General features: G+C 56.6%; 1 long non-coding RNA gene across 1 annotated transcript; it reads left to right on the top strand.

Annotated features, from left to right (window-relative positions):
* The first annotated feature begins 4,469 nt into the window (after positions 1-4,469).
* Positions 4,470-23,519, top strand: LOC138746335 (uncharacterized). The gene is made up of 4 exons (XR_011346874.1): positions 4,470-4,549; positions 6,995-7,079; positions 20,685-20,769; positions 23,238-23,519. It is a non-coding gene; the product is annotated as an uncharacterized lncRNA (long non-coding RNA).
* The last annotated feature ends 1,684 nt before the right edge of the window (positions 23,520-25,203 follow it).

Genomic DNA, 25,203 nt, shown 5'->3' on the forward strand with positions numbered 1-25,203 from the left:
CGTAACCCCACTACCCAGACCCGCCTTAACCCCACTACCCAGAGACGCCGTAACCCCACTACACAGAGCCGCCATAACCCCACTACCCAGAGCCGCCGTAAACCCAATACCCAGAGCTGCCGTAACCCCACTACCCAGAGCCTCCGTACCCCACTACACAGAGCCGCCAAACCCCACTACCCAGAGCCACCATAACTCTACAACCCAGAGCCACCGTAACTCCACTACACAAGGCCGCCGTAACCCAACTACGCAGGGTCAGCGTAACCTGACTACCCACATCCACCATAACCCCACTACCCAGAGCCACCATAACCCCACTACCCAGAGCCACTGTAACTCCCACTACCCAGAGTCACCGTAACCGCACTACCCATTGCCACCGTAACTCTCACTACCCAGAGTCACCGTAAGCCCCACTATCCATAGCCAGCGTAACTCTCACTACCCAGAGTCACCATAAGCCCCACTATCCATAGCCAGCGTAACCCCACTACCCTGAGCCACCGTAACCCTACTACCCAGAGCCACCATAATCCCACGACCCAGAGCCACCGTAACCCCACTACACAGAGCCACCGTAACTCCACTATCCAGAGCCATCGTAAACCCACTTGCCAGAGCCACCATAACCCCTCCTAGTAGGCCTTTCTAGTTGGGACGTGCCTTTGTTTTTGATAATTTGAACACAGCTTAAATGTACTTATAAATACCACTGCTACTATTATTCTATGTTCTAAAAAATTCCAAATTCTGAAAGTGACTGGTCCACAGGATGTCGGATAAACGATTGAGCACCTGGAGACAGAAAGAAGAAAGAGTTAGAGAAGAGAAATCAAACTATTGTATAAACACAATATCGTAACAGTCAAATGACAACAAGGTCGTAAAAACATCAACAATTATAACATATGGCGAATTGTAAAAAGTAACAAAATTATATAATACGACAAATTCTATCCTCTCCCCTTCTGAGCCACCGTAACACGACTACCCAGAGCCACCATAACCTCACGACCCAGAGCCACCATAACCCCACGACCCAGAGCCACCATAACCCCACGACCCAGAGCTGCCGTAATCCCAATACCCAGAGCCGCCATAACCCCACTACCCAGAGCCGTCTTAACCCCACTACCCAGAGCCACCGTAACCCCACTACCCAGTGCTGCCGTAACCATATGATCCAGACCTGCCATTACCCCAGCACCCTGAGCCGCCGTAACCCTACGAACCCGAGCCACTTTACCACCACGAGCCAGAGCTGCCGAAACCCCACCTCCCAGAGTCTCCGTAACCCCACTACCCAGAGCCGCCTTAACCCCACTACCCAGAGACACCGTAAACCCACTACCCAGAGCCACCATAACCGCATTAATCCAGAGCCGCCGTAACCCCACGACCCAAAGCCGCCGTAACCCCACGACCCAGAGTCGCCGTAACTGCACTATCCAGAGCTGCCGTAACCCCACTACCCAGAGCCACCGTAACTCCACTACCCAGAGTCGTCGTAAACCCACTACCCAGAGATGCCTTAACCCCACTACCCAGAGCCGCTGTAACCCCATGACCCAGAGCCACGATAACCCCACGACCCAGAGCCACCATAACTCCACTACACAGAGCTGCCGTAACCCCACCACCCAGAGGCGCCATAACCCCATCACACAGAGGCGCCGTAACCTCACCACCAAGAGCCGCGGTAAACCCACCATCCAGAGCCGCCGTAGCCCCAACACCAAGAGCTGCCCTAACCCCACGACGCAGAGCCTCCGTAACCGCACTATCCAGAACCGCCTAACCCCACTACTAAGAACCGCCGTAACCCCACTACCCAAACCTCCGTAACCCCACTACCCAGAGCCGCCGTAACCCAACCACCCAGAGCTACCGTAACCCCACTACCTTGAGGCACCGTAACCCCCACTACCCAGAGCCACCGTAACCACACTACCCAGAGGCACCATAACACCACTACCTAAAGCCACCGTAACCCCCACTACCCAGAACCAGTGTAACCCCACTACCCAGAATCACCGTAACCCCACGACCCTGAGCCACAGTAACCTCACTACCCAGAGACAACATAACCCCACTAACCAGAGCCGCCGTAACACCAGTACCCAGAGCAGCTGTAACCCCACTACCCAGAGCCACCGTAAACCCACTAGCCAGAGCTGCCGTAACCACTCTATCCAGAGCCGCCGTAACCCCACGACCCAGAGCCACCGTAACCCCCAAACCCAGAGTCACCGTAACCCCACTATCCAGAGCCACTGTAACTCCACGACACAGAGCCACTATAATCCCACGACCCAGAAGCACCGTAACCCCCACGAACTAGAGCCACCGTAACCCCACTACCGAGTCCCACCGTATGGCGCCTCTGGGTCGTGGGTTTATGGTGGCTCTGGGTAGTGGGAGTTACGGTGACTCTGGGTTGAGGGGTTACGGTGGCTCTGGGTAGTGGAGTTACAGTGGCTCTGGGTAGTGGGGTTACGGTGACTCTGGGTTTGGGGGTTACGGTGGCTCTGGGTCGTGGGGTTACGGCGGCTCTGGGTAGAGTGGTTACGGCAGCTCTGGCTAGTGGGTTTACGGCGGCTCTCGCTACTGGGTTTACGGAGTTATAGCAGCTCTGGGTAGTGGTTTTACGGTGGCTCTGGTTAGTGAGGTTATGTTGCCTCTGGGTAGTGAGGTTACGGTGGCTCAGGGTCATGGGGTTACGGTGATTCTGGGTAGTGGAGTTACACTGGTTCTGGGTAGTGGGGGTTACGGTGGCTTTAGTTAGTGGTGTTACGGTGCCTCTGGGTAGTGTGGTTACGGTGGCTCTGGGTAGTGGGGGTTACGGTGGCTCTAGGTAGTGGGGTTACGGTAGCTCTGGGTGGTTGGGTTACGGCGGCTCTGGGTAGTGGGGTTACGGAGGTTTGGGTAGTGGGGTTACGGCGGTTCTTAGTAGTGGGGTTAGGCGTTTCTGGATAGTGTGGTTACGGCAGATCTGGGTCGTGCGGTTACGGAGGCTCTGCGTCGTGGGGTTAGGGCAGCTCTTGGTGTTGGGGCTACGGCGGCTCTGGATGGTGGGTTTACCGCGGCTCTTGGTGGTGAGGTTACGGCGCCTCTGTGTGATGGGGTTATGGCGCCTCTGGGTGGTGGGGTTACGGCAGCTCTGTGTAGTGGAGTTATGGTGGCTGTGGGTCATGGGGTTACAGCGGCTCTAGGTAGTGGGGTTACTGTGGCTCTGGGAGGTGGGGTTACGGCGGCACTGGCTAGTGGGGTAACGGCGGCTCTGGGTTGTGGTGTCATGCTGGCTCTGGGTAGTGGGGTTACAGCGGATGTGGGTAGTGGGTTTACGCTGGCTCTGGGTAGTGGGGTTACGGCGGCACTGGCTAGTGGGTGTACGGCCACTCTGGGTCGTGGGTTTACGGCGGCTCTGGTTCGAGGGTTATGGCGGCTCTGGGTCGAGGTGTTACGGCAGCGTGGGGTCGTGGGGTTATTGTGGCTCTGGGTAGTGGGGTTACGGCGGCTCTGGCTCGAAGGGTTACGGCGGATCTGGGCCGTGTGTTTACGGCGGCTCTGTTTCATGGGGTTACGGTGGCTCTGGTTAGTGGGGTTACGATGGCTCTGGTTAGTGGGGTTACGGTGGCTCTGGGTAGTGGGGTTACAGCTGCTCTGGGTACTGGTGTTACGGCGGCTCTGGTTAGTGGGGTTACGGTGGCTCTGGGTAGTGGGGTAACAGCGGCTCTGGGTACTGGTGTTACGGCGGCTCTGGTTAGTGCGGTTACAGCGGCTCTGGGTAGTGGGGTTACGACGGTTCTTGGTAGTGGGGTTACGGTGGCTCTGAGTAGTGGGGTTGCGGTGGCTCTGGGTAGTGGGGTTACGGCGGCTCTGGGTTGTGGGGTTACAGCGGATGTGGGTAGTGGGTTTACGCTGGCTCAGCGTAGTGTGTTTACGGTGGCTCTGGGTAGTGTGGTTACGGAGGTTTGGGTAGTGGGGTTACGGCGGTTCTTAGTAGTGGGGTTAGGCGGTTCTGGATAGTGCGGTTACGGCAGATCTGGGTCGTGCGGTTACGGAGGCTCTGCGTCGTGGGGTTAGGGCAGCTCTTGGTGTTGGGGCTACGGCGGCTCTGGATGGTGGGTTTACCGCGGCTCTTGGTGGTGAGGTTACGGCGCCTCTGTGTGATGGGGTTATGGCGCCTCTGGGTGGTGGGATTACGTCAGCTCTGTGTAGTGGAGTTATGGTGGCTCTGGGTCGTGAGGTTATGATGGCTCTGGGTAGTCGGGTTACGGTGGCTCAGAAGGGGAGAGGATAGAATTTATCGTATTATATAATTTTGTTACTTTTTACAATTCGCCATATGTTATAATTGTTGATGTTTTTACGACCTTGTTGTAATTTGACTGTTACGATATTGTGTTTATATAATAGTTTGATTTCTCTTCTCTAACTCTTTATTCTTTCTGTCTCCAGGTGCTCAATCGTTTATCCGACATCCTGTGGACCAGTCACTTTCAGAATTTGGAATTTTTTAGAACGTGGAATAATAGTAGCAGTGGTATTTATAAGTACATTTAAGCTGTGTTCAAATTATCAAAAACAAAGGCACGTCCCAACTAGAAAGGCCTCTACACAGGCTGGGGTTACGGTGGCTCTGGATAGTGGAGTTATGGTGGCTCTGGGTTGTGGGATTATGGTGGCTCTGTGTAGTAGGGTTACGGTGGCTCTGGGTAGTGGGGTTACGATGGATCTGGATAATGGAGTTACGGTGGCTATGGATAGTGGGGCTTACGGTGACTCTGGGTAGTGAGAGTTACAGTGGCAATGGGTAGTGGGGTTACGGTGACTCTGGGTATTGGGAGTTACATCGGCTCTGGGTGGTGGTTTTACGGTGGTTCTGGGTCGTGGGGGTTACGGTGGTTCTGGTTCGTGGGATTATGGTGGCTCTGGGTCGTGGGGTTACAGTGGCTCTGGGTAGTGGGATTATGGTGGCTCTGGGTAGTGGGGTTACGGTGGATCTGGGTAGTCGGGTTACGCTGACCCTGCGTAGTGGGGTTACGGTGGCTCTGGGTAGTGTGTTTACGGTGGCTCTGGGTAGTAGGGGTTACGGTGACTCTGTGTAGTGGGGTTACGGTGGCTCTGGGTCGTGGGATTATGGTGGCTCTGGGTAGTGGGGTTACGCTGGCTATGGATAGTGGGGCTTACGGTGACTCTGGGTAGTGAGTTACGGTGGCAGTGGGTAGTGGGGTTACGGTGACTGGGTTGTGGGAGTTACGGTGGCTCTCATCAATGCGGTTATGGCGGCTCTGGGTAGTGGTGTTATGTCGGCTCTGGTTCGTGGGGTTATGGCGGCTTTGGGATGTGGGGTTACGGCGGCTCTGGATTTTGTGGGTAAAGTGCCTGTGGGTAGTGGGGTTATGGCGGCTCTGGTTCGTGGGGTTATGGCAGCTCTGGGTAGTGGGGTTACTGTGGCTCTGGCAGGTGGAATTACGGTGGCTCTGGGAAGTAGGGGTTACGGTGGCTCTGGGAAGTGGGGGTTACGGTGGCTGTGGGTCGTGGGGTTATGGCGACTCTGGGTCTTGGGGTTACGGCGGCTCTGGGTCGTGGGGTTACAGTGGATCTGTGTAGTGGGATTACTGTGATTCTGGGTAATCGGGATACAGTGGCTCTGGGAAGTAGGGGTTACGGTGGCTCTGGGTAGTGGGGGTTCGGTGGCTCTGGGTAGTGGGTTTACGGCGTCTCTGTGTAGTGGAGTTACGGTGGCTCTGGGTAGTGGGGTTAAGGCGGCACTGTGTAGTGGGGTATGTCGGCTCTGGGTATTGGGGTTATGCCAGCTCAGGGTATTGGGGTTATGGCGGCTCTGGGTAGTGGGGCTATGGCGGCTCTGGGTTGTGGGGTTACGGCGGGTCTGGGTAGTGGGGTTAAGGCGGCTCTGGGTAGTGGGGTTATGGCGGCTCTAGGTAGTGGGGTTACGTTGGCTCTGGGTAGTGGGGTTACGGCGGCTCTGGTTAGTGGGGTTACGACGGCTCTGGGTAGTGGAGTTACGGCGGCTCTGGGTAGTGGGGTTATGTCGGCTCTGGGTAGTGGGGTTATGGCGTCTCTGGGTAGCGAGGTTACTGCAGCTCTGGCTAGTGGATTTACGGCGGCTCTGGCTTGTGGGTTTATGGAGTTACAGCCGCCCTGGGTAGTTGTTTTACGGTGGCTCTGGATGTGGGGTATGTTGGCTCTGGGTAGTGAGGTTAAGGCATCTCTGGGTAGTGGGTTTACGACGACTCTGGGTAGTGGAGTTACGGTGGCTCTGGGTAGTGGGGGTACGGTGTCTCTTGCTAGTGGGGATACGGCAGCTCTGGATAGTGCAGTTACGGCGACTCTGGGTCGTGGGGTTACGGCGGCTTTGGGTCGTGGGGTTACGGCGGCTCTGGATTAATGCGGTTATGGCGGCTCTGGGTAGTGGGTTTACGGTGTCTCTGGGTAGTGGGGTTAAGGCGGCTCTGGGTAGTGGGGTTACGGAGACACTGGGAGGTGGGGTTTCGGCAGCTCTGGCTCGTGGTGGTAAAGTGGCTCGGGTTCGTAGGGTTACGGCGGCTCAGGGTGCTGGGGTAATGGCAGGTCTGGATCATATGGTTACGGCAGCACTGGGTAGTGGGGTTACGGTGGCTCTGGGTAGTGGGGTTAAGACGGCTCTGGGTAGTGGGGTTATGGCGGCTCTGGGTATTGGGATTACGGCAGCTCTGGGTCGTGGGGTTATGGTGGCTCTGGGTCGTGGGGTTATGGTGGCTCTGGGTCGTGAGGTTATGGTGGCTCTGGGTAGTCGTATTACGGTGGCTCAGAAGGGGAGAGGATAGAATTTGTCGTATTATATAATTTTGTTACTTTTTACAATTCGCCATATGTTATAATTGTTGATGTTTTTACGACCTTGTTGTCATTTGACTGTTACGATATTGTGTTTATACAATAGTTTGATTTCTCTTCTCTAACTCTTTCTTCTTTCTGTCTCCAGGTGCTCAATCGTTTATCCGACATCCTGTGGACCAGTCACTTTCAGAATTTGGAATTTTTTAGAACGTAGAATAATAGTAGCAGTGGTATTTATAAGTACATTTAAGCTGTGTTCAAATTATCAAAAACAAAGGCACGTCCCAACTAGAAAGGCCTACTAGGAGGGGTTATGGTGGCACTGGCAAGTGGGTTTACGATGGCTCTGGATAGTGGAGTTACGGTGGCTCTGTGTAGTGGGGTTACGGTGGCTCTGGGTCGTGGGATTATGGTGGCTCTGGGTAGTAGGGTTACGGTGGCTCAGGGTAGTGGGGTTACGCTGGCTATGGATAGTGGGGCTTACGGTGACTCTGGGTAGTGAGAGTTACGCTGGCTATGGATAGTGGGGCTTACGGTGACTCTGGGTAGTGAGAGTTACGGTGGCAATGGGTAGTGCGGTTACGGTGACTCTGGGTAGTGGGAGTTACAGTGGCTCTGGGTAGTGGGGTTATGGTGGCTCTGGGTAGTGGGGTTACGGTGGATGTGGGTAGTCAGGTTACGCTGACCCTGCGTAGTTGGGTTACGGCGGCCTTGTGTAGTGGTGTTACGGTGGCTCTGGGTTGTAGAGTTATGGTGGCTCTGGGTAGTGGGGTTTGGCGGCTCTGTGTAGTGGGGTACGGAGGCTCTGGGTAGTGGGGTTACGGCAGCTCTGGGTATTGGGTTTACGGCGGCTCTGGGTAGTGGGGTTATGGCGGCTCTGTGTAGTGGGGTTACGGCGTCTCTGGGTAGTGGGGTTAAGGCGGGTCTGGGTAGTGGGGTTACGGCGGCTCTGGGTAGTGGGGTTACGGTGGCTCTGGGTAGTAGAGTCACGGTGGCTCTGGGTAGTGGGGTTAATGCGGCTCAGGGTAGTGGGGTACGTCGGATCTGGGTATTGGGGTTACGGCAGCTCAAGATACTGGGGTTATGGCGGCTCTGGGTATTGGGGTTACGGCAGCTCTGTGTATTGGGGTTATGGCGGTTCTGGATAGTGTGGTTACGGTGGCTCTGGTTAGTGGGGTTAAGGCGGCTCTGGGTATTGGGGTTACGGCAGCTCTGTGTATTGGGGTTATGGCGGTTCTGGGTAGTGTGGTTACGGTGGCTCTGGGTAGTGGGGTTAAGGCGGCTCTGGGTATTGGGGTTATGGCGGCTCTGGAATGTGTTGTTAAAGTGCCTGTGGGTAGTGGGGTTACGGCGGGTCTGGGTAGTGGGGTTACGGCAGCTCTCGGTAGTGGGGTTACGGTGGCTCTGGGTAGTGGGATTACGGTGGCTCTGGGAAGAAGGGGTTACGGTTGCTGTGGGAAGTAGGGGTTACGGTGGCTATGGTTAATGGCGGTTACCGTGGCTCTGGGTCGTGGGGATACGGCGGCTCTGAGTCGTGGGGTTACAGTGGCTCTGTGTAGTAGGATTACTGTGATTCTGGGTAATCGGGATACAGTGGCTCTGTGTCGTGGGGTTACGGTGGCTCTGGGTAGTAGTCTTACCGTGGCTCTGGGTAGTGGTGTTACGGTGATTCTGGGTAATGGGGATCAAGTGGCTCTGGGTAGTGGGGGTTACGGTGGCTCTGGGTAGTAGAGTCACGGTGGCTCTGGGTAGTGGGGTTAAGGCGGCTCTGGGTATTGGGGTTACGGCAGCTCTGTGTATTGGGGTTATGGCGGTTCCAGGTAGTGGGGTTACGTTGGCTCTGGGAGTGGGGTTACGGTGGCTCTGGGTAGTGGAGTTATGGCGGCTCTAGGTAGTGGGGTTACGGCGGCTATGGGTAGTGGGGTTACGGTGGCTCTAGGTAGAGAGGTTACGGCAGCTCTGGCTAGTGGATTTACGGCGGCTCTGGCTAGTGACGTTATGGAGTTACAGCGGCTCTGGGTAGTGGTTTTACGGTGGCTCTGGGTAGTGTTGTTATGGCGGCTCTGGTTTGTGGGGTTACTGCGGCTCAGGGTGCTGGGGTTATGGCAGGTCTGGATCGTGCGGTTGCGCGGCACTGGGTATTGGGGTTATGGCGTCACTGGGTAGTGTGGTTACGGCGGCTCTGGGTAGTGGGGTTACGGTGACTCTGGGTAGTTGTGTTATGGCGGCTCTTGGTAGTGTGGTTACGGCGGCTCTGTGTAGTGTGGTTACGGTGGCTATGGGTAGTGGGATTACGGTGGCTCTGCGAAGTAGAGGTTACGGTGGCTCTGGGTAGAGAGGTTACGGTAGTTCTGGCTAGTGGATTTACGGCGGCTCTTGCTAGTGACGTTATGGAGTTACAGCGGCACTGGGTAGTGGTTTTACGGTGGCTCTGGGTTGTGGGGTTATGTTGGCTCTGGGTAGTGAGGTTACGGTGGCTCAGTGTCGTGGGGTTACGGTGGCTCTGGGTATGGCGTTACGGCAGCTCTGGGTAGTGGGGTTATGGTGATTCTGGGTAGTGGGGTTACGCTTGCATGGGTAGTAGGGTTTCGGTGGCCCACGACCCAGAGCCGCCGTAACCCCATTTCCCAGAGCGACCGTAACCCCCACTACCCAGAGCCACCGTAAGCCTCACTACCCAGAGCGACCATAACCCCACGACCCCACGCTGCCGTAACACCTCGACCCAGAGCCGCCATAACCCCTCGAAGCAGATCCGCCGTAAACCCACGACCCAGAGCCGCCGTCCACCCACTAGCCAGTGCCGCCTTAACCCCACTACCCAGAGTCGCCTTAACCCTATGACTCAGAGCCGCCGCAAGCCCACTACCTCGAGCCACCGTAAACACACTATGCTGAGCCAGCGTAAACCCACTACCCACATCCGCTGTAACCCCACAACCCAGAGCCGCCGTAACCCCACTACCCAGAGCCACCGCAACCCCACTACTCAGAGCCACTGTAACCCCACTACCCAGAACCGTCGTAACACCACTACCCAGAGCCGCCGTAACCGCACTAACCAGAGCCGCCGTTACCCCACTACCCAGAGCCACCGTAACCCCACTAACCAGAGCTGCCGTAACACCAGTACCCAGAGCAGCTGTAACCCCACTACCCAGAGCCACCGTAACCCCACTAACCAGAGCCACCGTAACCCCACTAACCAGAGCCACCGTAACCCCATGAAACAGAGCCGCCGTAAACACACGGCCCAGATCCGCCGTAACCCTTCGAGCCAGAGCCGCCGTAACCCCACTACCCAGAGCCACAATAACCCCACGACCCCACGCTGCCGTAACACCTCGACCCAGAGCCGCCATAACCCTCGAACCAGAGCCGCCGTAAACCCACGACCCAGAGCGGCCGTACACCCACTAGCCAGTGCCGCCGTAACCCCACTACCCAGAGCCAGCGTAAACCCACTACCCACATCCGCTGTAACCCCACTACCCAGAGCCAGCATGACACCACAACCCAGAGCCGCCGTTACCCCACTAGCCAGTGCCGCCGTAACCCCACCTCCCAGAGCCGCAGTAACCCCACTACCTAGAGCCGCTGTAACCCCATGACCCAGAGCCACCATAACCCCACAACCCAGAGCCACCATAACTCCACTACACAGAGCTGCCGTAACCCCACCACCCAGAGGCGCCATAACCCCATCACACAGAGGCGCCGTAACCTCACCACCAAGAGCCGCGGTAAACCCACCATCCAGAGCCGCCGTAGCCCCAACACCAAGAGCTGCCGTAACCCCACGACGCAGAGCCTCCGTAACCGCACGACCCAGATCTGCCGTAACCACACTATCCAGAACCGCCTAACCCCACTACTAAGAACCTCCGTAACCCCACTACCCAGAGCCGCCGTAACCCAACCACCCAGAGCTACCGTAACCCCACTACCTAGAGCCACCGTAACCCCCACTACCCAGAGCCACCGTAACCACACTACCCAGAGGCACCGTAACACCACTACCTAAAGCCACCGTAACCCCCACTACCCAGAACCAGTGTAACCCCACTACCCAGAATCACCGTAACCCCATGACCCTGAGCCACCGTAACCTCACTACCCAGAGGCAACATAACCTCACTAACCAGAGCCACCGTAAAACCACTACCCAGAGCTGCTATAACTCCGTAAACCCAGTAGCGAGAGCCGCCGTAAACCCACTAGCCAGAGCTGCCGTAACCACTCTACCCAGAGCCACCGTAACCCCCACTACCCAGAACCACCGTAACCACACTACCCAGAGGCACCGTAACACCACTACCTAAAGCCACCGTAACCCCCACTACCCAGAACCAGTGTAACCCCACTACCCAGAATCACCGTAACCCCACGACCCTGAGCCACCGTAACCTCACTACCCAGAGACAACATAACCTCACTAACCAGAGCCACCGTAAAACCACTACCCAGAGCTGCTATAACTCCGTAAACCCAGTAGCCAGAGCCGCCGTAAACCCACTAGCCAGAGCTGCCGTAACCACTCTACAAAGAGCCTCTGTAACCCCACGACCCAGAGCCACCGTAACCCCCAAACCCAGAGTCACCGTAACCCCACTACCCAGAGCCACTGTAACTCCACTACCCAGAGCCACCGTAACCCCTCAACCCAGAGTCACCGTAACTCCCACTACCCAGAGCCACCATAAACCCACGACCCAGAGGCGCCATACGGTGGGACTCGGTAGTGGGGTTACGGTGGCTCTAGTTCGTGGGGGTTACGGTGCTTCTGGGTCGTGGGATTATAGTGGCTCTGTGTCGTGGAGTTACAGTGGCTCTGGATAGTGGGGTTACGGTGACTCTGGGTTTGGGGGTTACGGTGGCTCTGGGTCGTGGGGTTACGGCGGCTCTGGATAGAGTGGTTACGGCAGCTCTGGCTAGTGGGTTTACGGCGGCTCTGGCTACTGGGTTTACGGAGTTATAGCAGCTCTGGGTAGTGGTTTTACGGTGGCTCTGGTTAGTGGGGTTATGTTGTCTCTGGGTAGTGAGGTTACGGTGGCTCAGGGTCGTGGGGTTACGGTGATTCTGGGTAGTGGGGTTACACTGGTTCTGAGTAGTGGGGGTTACGGTGGCTTTAGGTAGTGGTGTTACGGTGCCTCTGGGTAGTGTGGTTACGGTGGCTCTGGGTAGTGGGGGTTACGGTGCCTCAGGGTAGTGGGGTTACGGTAGCTCTGGGTGGTTGGGTTACGGCGGCTCTGGGTAGTGGGGTTATGGTGGGTCTGGGAAGTGGGGGTTACGGTGGCTGTGGGTAGTGGGGGTTACGGTGGCTGTGGGTAGTGGGGGTTACCGTGGTTCTGTGTCGTGGGGTTACGGCGGCTCTGGGTCTTGGGGTTACGGCGGCTCTGGATCGTGTGGTTACAGTGGCTCTGTGTCGTGGGATTACTGTGATTCTGGGTAATCAGGATACAGTGGCTCTGGGTAGTGGGGTTACGGTGCCTCTGGGTAGTGGTGTTACCGTGGCTCTGGGTAGTGGGGTTACGGTGATTCTGGGTAATGGGGATCAAGTTGTTCTGGGTAGTGGGTTTACGGCATCTCTGTGTAGTGGAGTTACGGTGGCTCTGGGTAGTAGAGTCACGGTGGCTCTGGGTAGTGGGGTTAATGCGGCTCAGGGTAGTGGGGTACGTCGGCTCTGGGTATTGGGGTTACAGCAGCTCAAGGTATTGGGGATATGGCGGCTCTGGGTAGTGGGGTTACGGCAGCTCTGGGTAGTGGTGTTAAGGCAGCTCTGGGTAATGGGGTTATGGCGGCTCTACGTAGTGGGGTTACGGTGGCTCTGGGTAGTGGGGTTACGGCAGCTCCTGGTAGTGGATTTACGGCAGCTCAGGCTTGTGGGTTTACGGAGTTACAGCGGCCCTGGGTAGTGGTTTTACGGTGGCTCTGGATGTGGGGTTACGGCGACTCTGGGTAGTGGGGTTACGGCAGCTCTGGGTAGTGGGGTTACGGCGACTCTGGGAGGTGGTGTTTCGGCAGCTCTGGCTCGTGGTGGTACGGCGGCTCTGAGTCGTGGGGTTATGGCGGCTCTAGGTAGTGGGGTTACGGTGGCTCTGGGTAGTGGGGTTACGGTGGCTCTGGGTAGTGGGGTTACGGTGGCTCTGGGTAGTGGGGGTTACGGAGGCTTTTGGTAGTGGGGTTACGGTGACTCTGTGTAGTAGTCTTACCGTGGCTCTGGGTAGTGGGGTTACGGTGATTCTGGGTAATGGGGATCAAGTGGTTCTGGGTAGTGGGGTTATGGTGGGTCTGGGTAGTGGGGTTACGGTGGCTCTGGGTAGTAGAGTCACGGTGGCTCTGGGTAGTGGGGTTAATGCGGCTCAGGGTAGTGGGGTACGTCGGCTCTGGGTATTGGAGTTACTGCAGCTCAAGGTATTGGGGTTATGGCGGCTCTGGGTAGTGGGGTTATGTGGCTCTGGGTAGTGGGGTTACGGCGGCTCTGGGTAGTGGGGTTACGGCGGCTCTGGGTAGTGGGGTTGAGGCGGCTCTGTGTATTGGGGTTATGGCTGCTCTGGGTAGTGGGGTTATGGCGGCTCTGGGTAGTGGGGTTACGGCGGCTCTGGGTAGTGGGGTTACGGTGGCTCTGGGTAGTAGAGTCACGGTGGCTCAGGGTAGTGGGGTTAATGCGGCTCAGGGTAGTGGGGTACGTCGGCTCTGGGTATTGCGGTTACGGCAGCTCAAGATGCTGGGGTTATGGCGGCTCTGGGTAGTGGGGTTATGCGGCTCTGGGTAGTGGGGTTACGGTGGCTCTGGGTAGTGAGGTTTAGGCATCTCTGGGTAGTGGAGTTACGACGGCTCTGGCTAGTGGAGTTACGGCGGCTCTGGATAGTGGGGTTACGGCGTCTCTGGGTAGAGAGTTTACGGCAGCTCTGGCTAGTGGGTTTACGGCGGCTCAGGCTTGTGGGTTTACGGAGTTACAGCGGCCCTGGGTAGTGGTTTTACGGTGGCTCTGGATGTGGGGTTACGGCAGCTCTGGATAGTGCCGTTACGGCGACTCTGGGTCGTGGGTTACTGCGGCTTTGGGTCGTGGGGTTACGGCGGCTCTGGATTGTGTTGTTAAAGTGCCTGTGGGTAGTAGGGTTACGGCGGGTCTGATTAATGCGGTTATGGCGGCTCTGGGTAGTGGGGTTAAGGCGGCTCTGGGTATTGGGGTTATGGCGGCTCTGGAATGTGTTGTTAAAGTGCCTGTGGGTAGTGGGGTTACGGCGGGTCTGATTAATGCGGTTATGGCGGCTCTGGGTAGTGAGGTTACGGCAGCTCTGGTTCGTGGGGTTACGGCAGCTCTCGGTAGTGGGGTTACGGTGGCTCTGGGTAGTGGGATTACGGTGGCTCTGGGAAGAAGGGGTTACGGTGGCTGTGGGAAGTAGGGGTTACGGTGGCTATGGTTAATGGCGGTTACCGTGGCTCTGGGTCGTGGGGATACGGCGGCTCTGAGTCGTGGGGTTACAGTGGCTCTGTGTAGTAGGATTACTGTGATTCTGGGTAATCGGGATACAGTGGCTCTGTGTAGTGGGGTTACGGTGGCTATGGGTAGTGGGGGTTACGGAGGCTTTGGGTAGTGGGGTTACGGTGGCTCTGGGTAGTAGTCTTACCGTGGCTCTGGGTAGTGGTGTTACGGTGATTCTGGGTAATGGGGATCAAGTGGCTCTGGGTAGTGGGATTACGGTGGCTCTGGGAAGTAGGGGTTACGGTGGCTCTGGGTAGTGGGGGTTCGTTGGCTCTGGGTAGTGGGGTTACGGCGTCTCTGTGTAGTTGAGTTACGGTGGCTCTGGGTAGTAGAGTCACGGTGGCTCTGGGTAGTGGGGTTAAGGTGGCTCTGGGTATTGGGGTTACGGCAGCTCTGTGTATTGGGGTTATGGCGGTTCCAGGTAGTGGGGTTACGTTGGCTCTGGGTAGTGGGGTTACGGTGGCTCTGGGTAGTGGAGTTATGGCGGCTCTAGGTAGTGGGGTTACGGCGGCTATGGGTAGTGGGGTTACGGTGGCTCTAGGTAGAGAGGTTACGGCAGCTCTGGCTAGTGGATTTACGGCGGCTCTGGCTAGTGACGTTATGGAGTTACAGCGGCTCTGGGTAGTGGTTTTACGGTGGCTCTGGGTAGTGTTGTTATGGCGGCTCTGGTTTGTGGGGTTACTGCGGCTCAGGGTGCTGGGGTTATGGCAGGTCTGGATCGTGCGGTTGCGCGGCACTGGGTATTGGGGTTATGGCGTCACTGGGTAGTGTGGTTGCGGCGGCTCTGTGTAGTGTGGTTACGGTGGCTCTGGGTTGTGGAATTACGGTGGCTCTGGGAAGTAGGGGTTACGTTGGCTCTGGGATGTAGGGGTTACGGTGTCTGTGGGTAGTGGCGGTTAACGTGGCTCTGGGTCGTGGGGTTACGGCGGCTCTGGGTCGTGGGGTTACAGTGGCTCTGTGTAGTGGGATTACTGTGATTCTGGGTAATCGGGATACAGTGGCTCTGGGTAGTGGGGTTACGGTGGCTCTGCGTAGTGGGGTCTACGGAGGCTTTGGGTAGTGGTGTTACGGTGGCTCTGGGTAGTGGTGTTACCGTGGCTCTGGGTAGTGGGATTACTGTGGCTCTGGGAAGTAGGGGTTACGGTGGCTCTGGGTAGTGGGGGTTCGGTGGCTCTGGGTAGTGGGGTTACGGCGTCTCTGTGTAACCACACTACCAAGAGCCGCCATAACACAACTACCCAGAGTCACCGTAACCCCACGACCCAGAGACGCCGTAATGGCACTATCCTGAGCCGCCGTAACCCCACTACCCAGACACACCGTAACCCCACTATACAGAGCCACCGTAACAACACTACCCAGAGCCACCGTTAACCTCATGAACCAGAGTCGCCGTAACACCACCATCCAGAGCCGCCATAACCGCCGTATCCTGACCACCCAGTCGCCGTATCCCCACTATCCAGAATCACCTTACCCCACTACCCAGAGCCACCGTAACATCACTACCCAGAGCCACGGTAACCCCCACTACCCAGAGCCGCCGTAACGCCACCAATCGGAGCCACTGTAACCCCACCACCCAGAGGCGCCGAAAAAACCCACCATCCAGAGCTGCCGTAACACCACCACCCAGAGCCACCGTAACTCCACAACCAAGAGCTGCCGTAACCCCACGACCGAGAGCCTCCGTAACCCCACTACCCAGAGCCACCGTAACCCCACTACCCAGAATCACTGTAACCACCTAACCAGAGCCACCGTAACCCCACTACCCAGAGCCACCGTAACCCCCACTACCCAGAGACACCGTAACCCCACTACCCAGAGCCAACGTAACCTAACTACCCAGGGTCAGCGTAACCTGACTACCCAGATCCACCGTAACCCCACTACCCAGACCCGCCTTAACCCCACTACCCAGAGACGCCGTAACCCCACTACACAGAGCCGCCATAACCCCACTACCCAGAGCCGCCGTAAACCCAATACCCAGAGCTGCCGTAACCCCACTACCCAGAGCCTCCGTACCCCACTACACAGAGCCGCCAAACCCCACTACCCAGAGCCACCATAACTCTACAACCCAGAGCCACCGTAACTCCACTACACAAGGCCGCCGTAACCCAACTACGCAGGGTCAGCGTAACCTGACTACCCACATCCACCATAACCCCACTACCCAGAGCCACCATAACCCCACTACCCAGAGCCACTGTAACTCCCACTACCCAGAGTCACCGTAACCGCACTACCCATTGCCACCGTAACTCTCACTACCCAGAGTCACCGTAAGCCCCACTATCCATAGCCAGCGTAACTCTCACTACCCAGAGTCACCATAAGCCCCACTATCCATAGCCAGCGTAACCCCACTACCCTGAGCCACCGTAACCCTACTACCCAGAGCCACCATAATCCCACGACCCAGAGCCACCGTAACCCCACTACACAGAGCCACCGTAACTCCACTATCCAGAGCCATCGTAAACCCACTTGCCAGAGCCACCATAACCCCTCCTAGTAGGCCTTTCTAGTTGGGACGTGCCTTTGTTTTTGATAATTTGAACACAGCTTAAATGTACTTATAAATACCACTGCTACTATTATTCTATGTTCTAAAAAATTCCAAATTCTGAAAGTGACTGGTCCACAGGATGTCGGATAAACGATTGAGCACCTGGAGACAGAAAGAAGAAAGAGTTAGAGAAGAGAAATCAAACTATTGTATAAACACAATATCGTAACAGTCAAATGACAACAAGGTCGTAAAAACATCAACAATTATAACATATGGCGAATTGTAAAAAGTAACAAAATTATATAATACGACAAATTCTATCCTCTCCCCTTCTGAGCCACCGTAACACGACTACCCAGAGCCACCATAACCTCACGACCCAGAGCCACCATAACCCCACGACCCAGAGCCACCATAACCCCACGACCCAGAGCTGCCGTAATCCCAATACCCAGAGCCGCCATAACCCCACTACCCAGAGCCGTCTTAACCCCACTACCCAGAGCCACCGTAACCCCACTACCCAGTGCTGCCGTAACCATATGATCCAGACCTGCCATTACCCCAGCACCCTGAGCCGCCGTAACCCTACGAACCCGAGCCACTTTACCACCACGAGCCAGAGCTGCCGAAACCCCACCTCCCAGAGTCTCCGTAACCCCACTACCCAGAGCCGCCTTAACCCCACTACCCAGAGACACCGTAAACCCACTACCCAGAGCCACCATAACCGCATTAATCCAGAGCCGCCGTAACCCCACGACCCAAAGCCGCCGTAACCCCACGACCCAGAGTCGCCGTAACTGCACTATCCAGAGCTGCCGTAACCCCACTACCCAGAGCCACCGTAACTCCACTACCCAGAGTCGTCGTAAACCCACTACCCAGAGATGCCTTAACCCCACTACCCAGAGCCGCTGTAACCCCATGACCCAGAGCCACGATAACCCCACGACCCAGAGCCACCATAACTCCACTACACAGAGCTGCCGTAACCCCACCACCCAGAGGCGCCATAACCCCATCACACAGAGGCGCCGTAACCTCACCACCAAGAGCCGCGGTAAACCCACCATCCAGAGCCGCCGTAGCCCCAACACCAAGAGCTGCCCTAACCCCACGACGCAGAGCCTCCGTAACCGCACTATCCAGAACCGCCTAACCCCACTACTAAGAACCGCCGTAACCCCACTACCCAAACCTCCGTAACCCCACTACCCAGAGCCGCCGTAACCCAACCACCCAGAGCTACCGTAACCCCACTACCTTGAGGCACCGTAACCCCCACTACCCAGAGCCACCGTAACCACACTACCCAGAGGCACCATAACACCACTACCTAAAGCCACCGTAACCCCCACTACCCAGAACCAGTGTAACCCCACTACCCAGAATCACCGTAACCCCACGACCCTGAGCCACAGTAACCTCACTACCCAGAGACAACATAACCCCACTAACCAGAGCCGCCGTAACACCAGTACCCAGAGCAGCTGTAACCCCACTACCCAGAGCCACCGTAAACCCACTAGCCAGAGCTGCCGTAACCACTCTATCCAGAGCCGCCGTAACCCCACGACCCAGAGCCACCGTAACCCCCAAACCCAGAGTCACCGTAACCCCACTATCCAGAGCCACTGTAACTCCACGACACAGAGCCACTATAATCCCACGACCCAGAAGCACCGTAACCCCCACGAACTAGAGCCACCGTAACCCCACTACCGAGTCCCACCGTATGGCGCCTCTGGGTCGTGGGTTTATGGTGGCTCTGGGTAGTGGGAGTTACGGTGACTCTGGGTTGAGGGGTTACGGTGGCTCTGGGTAGTGGAGTTACAGTGGCTCTGGGTAGTGGGGTTACGGTGACTCTGGGTTTGGGGGTTACGGTGGCTCTGGGTCGTGGGGTTACGGCGGCTCTGGGTAGAGTGGTTACGGCAGCTCTGGCTAGTGGGTTTACGGCGGCTCTCGCTACTGGGTTTACGGAGTTATAGCAGCTCTGGGTAGTGGTTTTACGGTGGCTCTGGTTAGTGAGGTTATGTTGCCTCTGGGTAGTGAGGTTACGGTGGCTCAGGGTCATGGGGTTACGGTGATTCTGGGTAGTGGAGTTACACTGGTTCTGGGTAGTGGGGGTTACGGTGGCTTTAGTTAGTGGTGTTACGGTGCCTCTGGGTAGTGTGGTTACGGTGGCTCTGGGTAGTGGGGGTTACGGTGGCTCTAGGTAGTGGGGTTACGGTAGCTCTGGGTGGTTGGGTTACGGCGGCTCTGGGTAGTGGGGTTACGGAGGTTTGGGTAGTGGGGTTACGGCGGTTCTTAGTAGTGGGGTTAGGCGTTTCTGGATAGTGTGGTTACGGCAGATCTGGGTCGTGCGGTTACGGAGGCTCTGCGTCGTGGGGTTAGGGCAGCTCTTGGTGTTGGGGCTACGGCGGCTCTGGATGGTGGGTTTACCGCGGCTCTTGGTGGTGAGGTTACGGCGCCTCTGTGTGATGGGGTTATGGCGCCTCTGGGTGGTGGGGTTACGGCAGCTCTGTGTAGTGGAGTTATGGTGGCTGTGGGTCATGGGGTTACAGCGGCTCTAGGTAGTGGGGTTACTGTGGCTCTGGGAGGTGGGGTTACGGCGGCACTGGCTAGTGGGGTAACGGCGGCTCTGGGTTGTGGTGTCATGCTGGCTCTGGGTAGTGGGGTTACAGCGGATGTGGGTAGTGGGTTTACGCTGGCTCTGGGTAGTGGGGTTACGGCGGCACTGGCTAGTGGGTGTACGGCCACTCTGGGTCGTGGGTTTACGGCGGCTCTGGTTCGAGGGTTATGGCGGCTCTGGGTCGAGGTGTTACGGCAGCGTGGGGTCGTGGGGTTATTGTGGCTCTGGGTAGTGGGGTTACGGCGGCTCTGGCTCGAAGGGTTACGGCGGATCTGGGCCGTGTGTTTACGGCGGCTCTGTTTCATGGGGTTACGGTGGCTCTGGTTAGTGGGGTTACGATGGCTCTGGTTAGTGGGGTTACGGTGGCTCTGGGTAGTGGGGTTACAGCTGCTCTGGGTACTGGTGTTACGGCGGCTCTGGTTAGTGGGGTTACGGTGGCTCTGGGTAGTGGGGTAACAGCGGCTCTGGGTACTGGTGTTACGGCGGCTCTGGTTAGTGCGGTTACAGCGGCTCTGGGTAGTGGGGTTACGACGGTTCTTGGTAGTGGGGTTACGGTGGCTCTGAGTAGTGGGGTTGCGGTGGCTCTGGGTAGTGGGGTTACGGCGGCTCTGGGTTGTGGGGTTACAGCGGATGTGGGTAGTGGGTTTACGCTGGCTCAGCGTAGTGTGTTTACGGTGGCTCTGGGTAGTGTGGTTACGGAGGTTTGGGTAGTGGGGTTACGGCGGTTCTTAGTAGTGGGGTTAGGCGGTTCTGGATAGTGCGGTTACGGCAGATCTGGGTCGTGCGGTTACGGAGGCTCTGCGTCGTGGGGTTAGGGCAGCTCTTGGTGTTGGGGCTACGGCGGCTCTGGATGGTGGGTTTACCGCGGCTCTTGGTGGTGAGGTTACGGCGCCTCTGTGTGATGGGGTTATGGCGCCTCTGGGTGGTGGGATTACGTCAGCTCTGTGTAGTGGAGTTATGGTGGCTCTGGGTCGTGAGGTTATGATGGCTCTGGGTAGTCGGGTTACGGTGGCTCAGAAGGGGAGAGGATAGAATTTATCGTATTATATAATTTTGTTACTTTTTACAATTCGCCATATGTTATAATTGTTGATGTTTTTACGACCTTGTTGTAATTTGACTGTTACGATATTGTGTTTATATAATAGTTTGATTTCTCTTCTCTAACTCTTTATTCTTTCTGTCTCCAGGTGCTCAATCGTTTATCCGACATCCTGTGGACCAGTCACTTTCAGAATTTGGAATTTTTTAGAACGTGGAATAATAGTAGCAGTGGTATTTATAAGTACATTTAAGCTGTGTTCAAATTATCAAAAACAAAGGCACGTCCCAACTAGAAAGGCCTCTACACAGGCTGGGGTTACGGTGGCTCTGGATAGTGGAGTTATGGTGGCTCTGGGTTGTGGGATTATGGTGGCTCTGTGTAGTAGGGTTACGGTGGCTCTGGGTAGTGGGGTTACGATGGATCTGGATAATGGAGTTACGGTGGCTATGGATAGTGGGGCTTACGGTGACTCTGGGTAGTGAGAGTTACAGTGGCAATGGGTAGTGGGGTTACGGTGACTCTGGGTATTGGGAGTTACATCGGCTCTGGGTGGTGGTTTTACGGTGGTTCTGGGTCGTGGGGGTTACGGTGGTTCTGGTTCGTGGGATTATGGTGGCTCTGGGTCGTGGGGTTACAGTGGCTCTGGGTAGTGGGATTATGGTGGCTCTGGGTAGTGGGGTTACGGTGGATCTGGGTAGTCGGGTTACGCTGACCCTGCGTAGTGGGGTTACGGTGGCTCTGGGTAGTGGGTTTACGGTGGCTCTGGGTAGTGGGTTTACGGTGGCTCTGGGTAGTAGGGGTTACGGTGACTCTGTGTAGTGGGGTTACGGTGGCTCTGGGTCGTGGGATTATGGTGGCTCTGGGTAGTGGGGTTACGCTGGCTATGGATAGTGGGGCTTACGGTGACTCTGGGTAGTGAGTTACGGTGGCAGTGGGTAGTGGGGTTACGGTGACTGGGTTGTGGGAGTTACGGTGGCTCTCATTAATGCGGTTATGGCGGCTCTGGGTAGTGGTGTTATGTCGGCTCTGGTTCGTGGGGTTATGGCGGCTTTGGGATGTGGGGTTACGGCGGCTCTGGATTTTGTGGGTAAAGTGCCTGTGGGTAGTGGGGTTATGGCGGCTCTGGTTCGTGGGGTTATGGCAGCTCTGGGTAGTGGGGTTACTGTGGCTCTGGCAGGTGGAATTACGGTGGCTCTGGGAAGTAGGGGTTACGGTGGCTCTGGGAAGTGGGGGTTACGGTGGCTGTGGGTCGTGGGGTTATGGCACTCTGGGTCTTGGGGTTACGGCGGCTCTGGGTCGTGGGGTTACAGTGGATCTGTGTAGTGGGATTACTGTGATTCTGGGTAATCGGGATACAGTGGCTCTGGGAAGTAGGGGTTACGGTGGCTCTGGGTAGTGGGGGTTCGGTGGCTCTGGGTAGTGGGTTTACGGCGTCTCTGTGTAGTGGAGTTACGGTGGCTCTGGGTAGTGGGGTTAAGGCGGCACTGTGTAGTGGGGTATGTCGGCTCTGGGTATTGGGGTTATGCCAGCTCAGGGTATTGGGGTTATGGCGGCTCTGGGTAGTGGGGCTATGGCGGCTCTGGGTTGTGGGGTTACGGCGGGTCTGGGTAGTGGGGTTAAGGCGGCTCTGGGTAGTGGGGTTATGGCGGCTCTAGGTAGTGGGGTTACGTTGGCTCTGGGTAGTGGGGTTACGGCGGCTCTGGTTAGTGGGGTTACGACGGCTCTGGGTAGTGGAGTTACGGCGGCTCTGGGTAGTGGGGTTATGTCGGCTCTGGGTAGTGGGGTTATGGCGTCTCTGGGTAGCGAGGTTACTGCAGCTCTGGCTAGTGGATTTACGGCGGCTCTGGCTTGTGGGTTTATGGAGTTACAGCCGCCCTGGGTAGTTGTTTTACGGTGGCTCTGGATGTGGGGTATGTTGGCTCTGGGTAGTGAGGTTAAGGCATCTCTGGGTAGTGGGTTTACGACGACTCTGGGTAGTGGAGTTACGGTGGCTCTGGGTAGTGGGGGTACGGTGTCTCTTGCTAGTGGGGATACGGCAGCTCTGGATAGTGCAGTTACGGCGACTCTGGGTCGTGGGGTTACGGCGGCTTTGGGTCGTGGGGTTACGGCGGCTCTGGATTAATGCGGTTATGGCGGCTCTGGGTAGTGGGTTTACGGTGTCTCTGGGTAGTGGGGTTAAGGCGGCTCTGGGTAGTGGGGTTACGGAGACACTGGGAGGTGGGGTTTCGGCAGCTCTGGCTCGTGGTGGTAAAGTGGCTCGGGTTCGTAGGGTTACGGCGGCTCAGGGTGCTGGGGTAATGGCAGGTCTGGATCATATGGTTACGGCAGCACTGGGTAGTGGGGTTACGGTGGCTCTGGGTAGTGGGGTTAAGACGGCTCTGGGTAGTGGGGTTATGGCGGCTCTGGGTATTGGGATTACGGCAGCTCTGGGTCGTGGGGTTATGGTGGCTCTGGGTCGTGGGGTTATGGTGGCTCTGGGTCGTGAGGTTATGGTGGCTCTGGGTAGTCGTGTTACGGTGGCTCAGAAGGGGAGAGGATAGAATTTGTCGTATTATATAATTTTGTTACTTTTTACAATTCGCCATATGTTATAATTGTTGATGTTTTTACGACCTTGTTGTCATTTGACTGTTACGATATTGTGTTTATACAATAGTTTGATTTCTCTTCTCTAACTCTTTCTTCTTTCTGTCTCCAGGTGCTCAATCGTTTATCCGACATCCTGTGGACCAGTCACTTTCAGAATTTGGAATTTTTTAGAACGTAGAATAATAGTAGCAGTGGTATTTATAAGTACATTTAAGCTGTGTTCAAATTATCAAAAACAAAGGCACGTCCCAACTAGAAAGGCCTACTAGGAGGGGTTATGGTGGCACTGGCAAGTGGGTTTACGATGGCTCTGGATAGTGGAGTTACGGTGGCTCTGTGTAGTGGGGTTACGGTGGCTCTGGGTCGTGGGATTATGGTGGCTCTGGGTAGTAGGGTTACGGTGGCTCAGGGTAGTGGGGTTACGCTGGCTATGGATAGTGGGGCTTACGGTGACTCTGGGTAGTGAGAGTTACGCTGGCTATGGATAGTGGGGCTTACGGTGACTCTGGGTAGTGAGAGTTACGGTGGCAATGGGTAGTGCGGTTACGGTGACTCTGGGTAGTGGGAGTTACAGTGGCTCTGGGTAGTGGGGTTATGGTGGCTCTGGGTAGTGGGGTTACGGTGGATGTGGGTAGTCAGGTTACGCTGACCCTGCGTAGTTGGGTTACGGCGGCCTTGTGTAGTGGTGTTACGGTGGCTCTGGGTTGTAGAGTTATGGTGGCTCTGGGTAGTGGGGTTTGGCGGCTCTGTGTAGTGGGGTACGGAGGCTCTGGGTAGTGGGGTTACGGCAGCTCTGGGTATTGGGTTTACGGCGGCTCTGGGTAGTGGGGTTATGGCGGCTCTGTGTAGTGGGGTTACGGCGTCTCTGGGTAGTGGGGTTAAGGCGGGTCTGGGTAGTGGGGTTACGGTGGATCTGGGTAGTCAGGTTACGCTGACCCTGGGTAGTTAGGTTACGTTGGCTCTGGGTAGTGGGGTTACGGTGTCTCTGGGTAGTGGGGGTTACGGTGGCTCTGGGTAGTGGGGTTACAGTGGCTCTGGTTAGGTGGTTACGGTGATTCTGGGTAGTGGGGTTACGGTGGCTCTGGGTAGTGGGGTTACGGAGGCTCTCGGTCGAGGGGTTACAGCAGCTCTTGGTTGTGGAGTTACGGTGGCTCTGGGTGGTGGTGTTACGGCAGCTCTGGATGGTGGGTTTTTTCGGCGCCTCTGGGTGGTGGCGTTACGGCGGCTCTGGGTAGTGGGGGTTACCGTGGCTCTGGGTAGTGATGTTACGGTGGCTCTGGGCAGTGGGGTAAGGTGATTCTGGATAGTGGGGATACGGCGACTGGGTGGTCAGGATACGGCGGTTATGGCGGCTCTGGATGGTGGTGTTACGGCGACTCTGGTTGGTGAGGTTAACGGTGGCTCTGGGTAGTGTTGTTACGGTGGCTCTGTATAGTGGGGTTACGGTGTGTCTGGGTAGTGGGGTTACGGCGGCTCAGGATAGTGCCGTTACGGCGTCTCTGGGTCGTGGGGTTACGGCGGCTCTGGATTTTGTGGTTAAAGTGCCTGTGGGTAGTGGGGTTATGGCGGCTCTGGTTCGTGGGGTTACGGTCGCTCTGGCTGGTGGAATTACAGTGGCTCTGGGAAGTAGGGTTTACGGTGGCTCTGGGAAGTGGGGGTTACGGTGGCTGTGGGTCGTGGTGGTTATCGTGGCTCTGGGTCGTTGGGTTACGGCGGCTCTGGGTCTTGGGGTTACGGCGGATCTGGGTACTGGGGATCAAGTGGTTCTGGGTAGTGGGGTTATGGTGGCTCTGGGAAGTAGGGGTTACGGTGGCTCTGGGTAGTGGGGGTTTGGTGGCTCTGGGTAGTGGGTTTACGGCGTCTCTGTGTAGTGGAGTTACGGTGGCTCTGGGTAGTAGAGTCACAGTGGCTCTGGGTAGTGGGGTTAAGTCGGCTCTGGGTAGTGGGGTATGTCGGCTCTGGGTATTGGGGTTACGCCAGCTCAGGGTATTGGGGTTATGGCGGCTCTGTGTAGTGGGGTTATGGCGGCTCTGGTTTGTGGGGTTACGGCGGGTCTGGTTAGTGGGGTTAAGGCG

Source organism: Narcine bancroftii, chromosome 11 (genome assembly GCF_036971445.1).
Source record: "Narcine bancroftii isolate sNarBan1 chromosome 11, sNarBan1.hap1, whole genome shotgun sequence".
NCBI lineage: Eukaryota > Metazoa > Chordata > Chondrichthyes > Torpediniformes > Narcinidae > Narcine > Narcine bancroftii.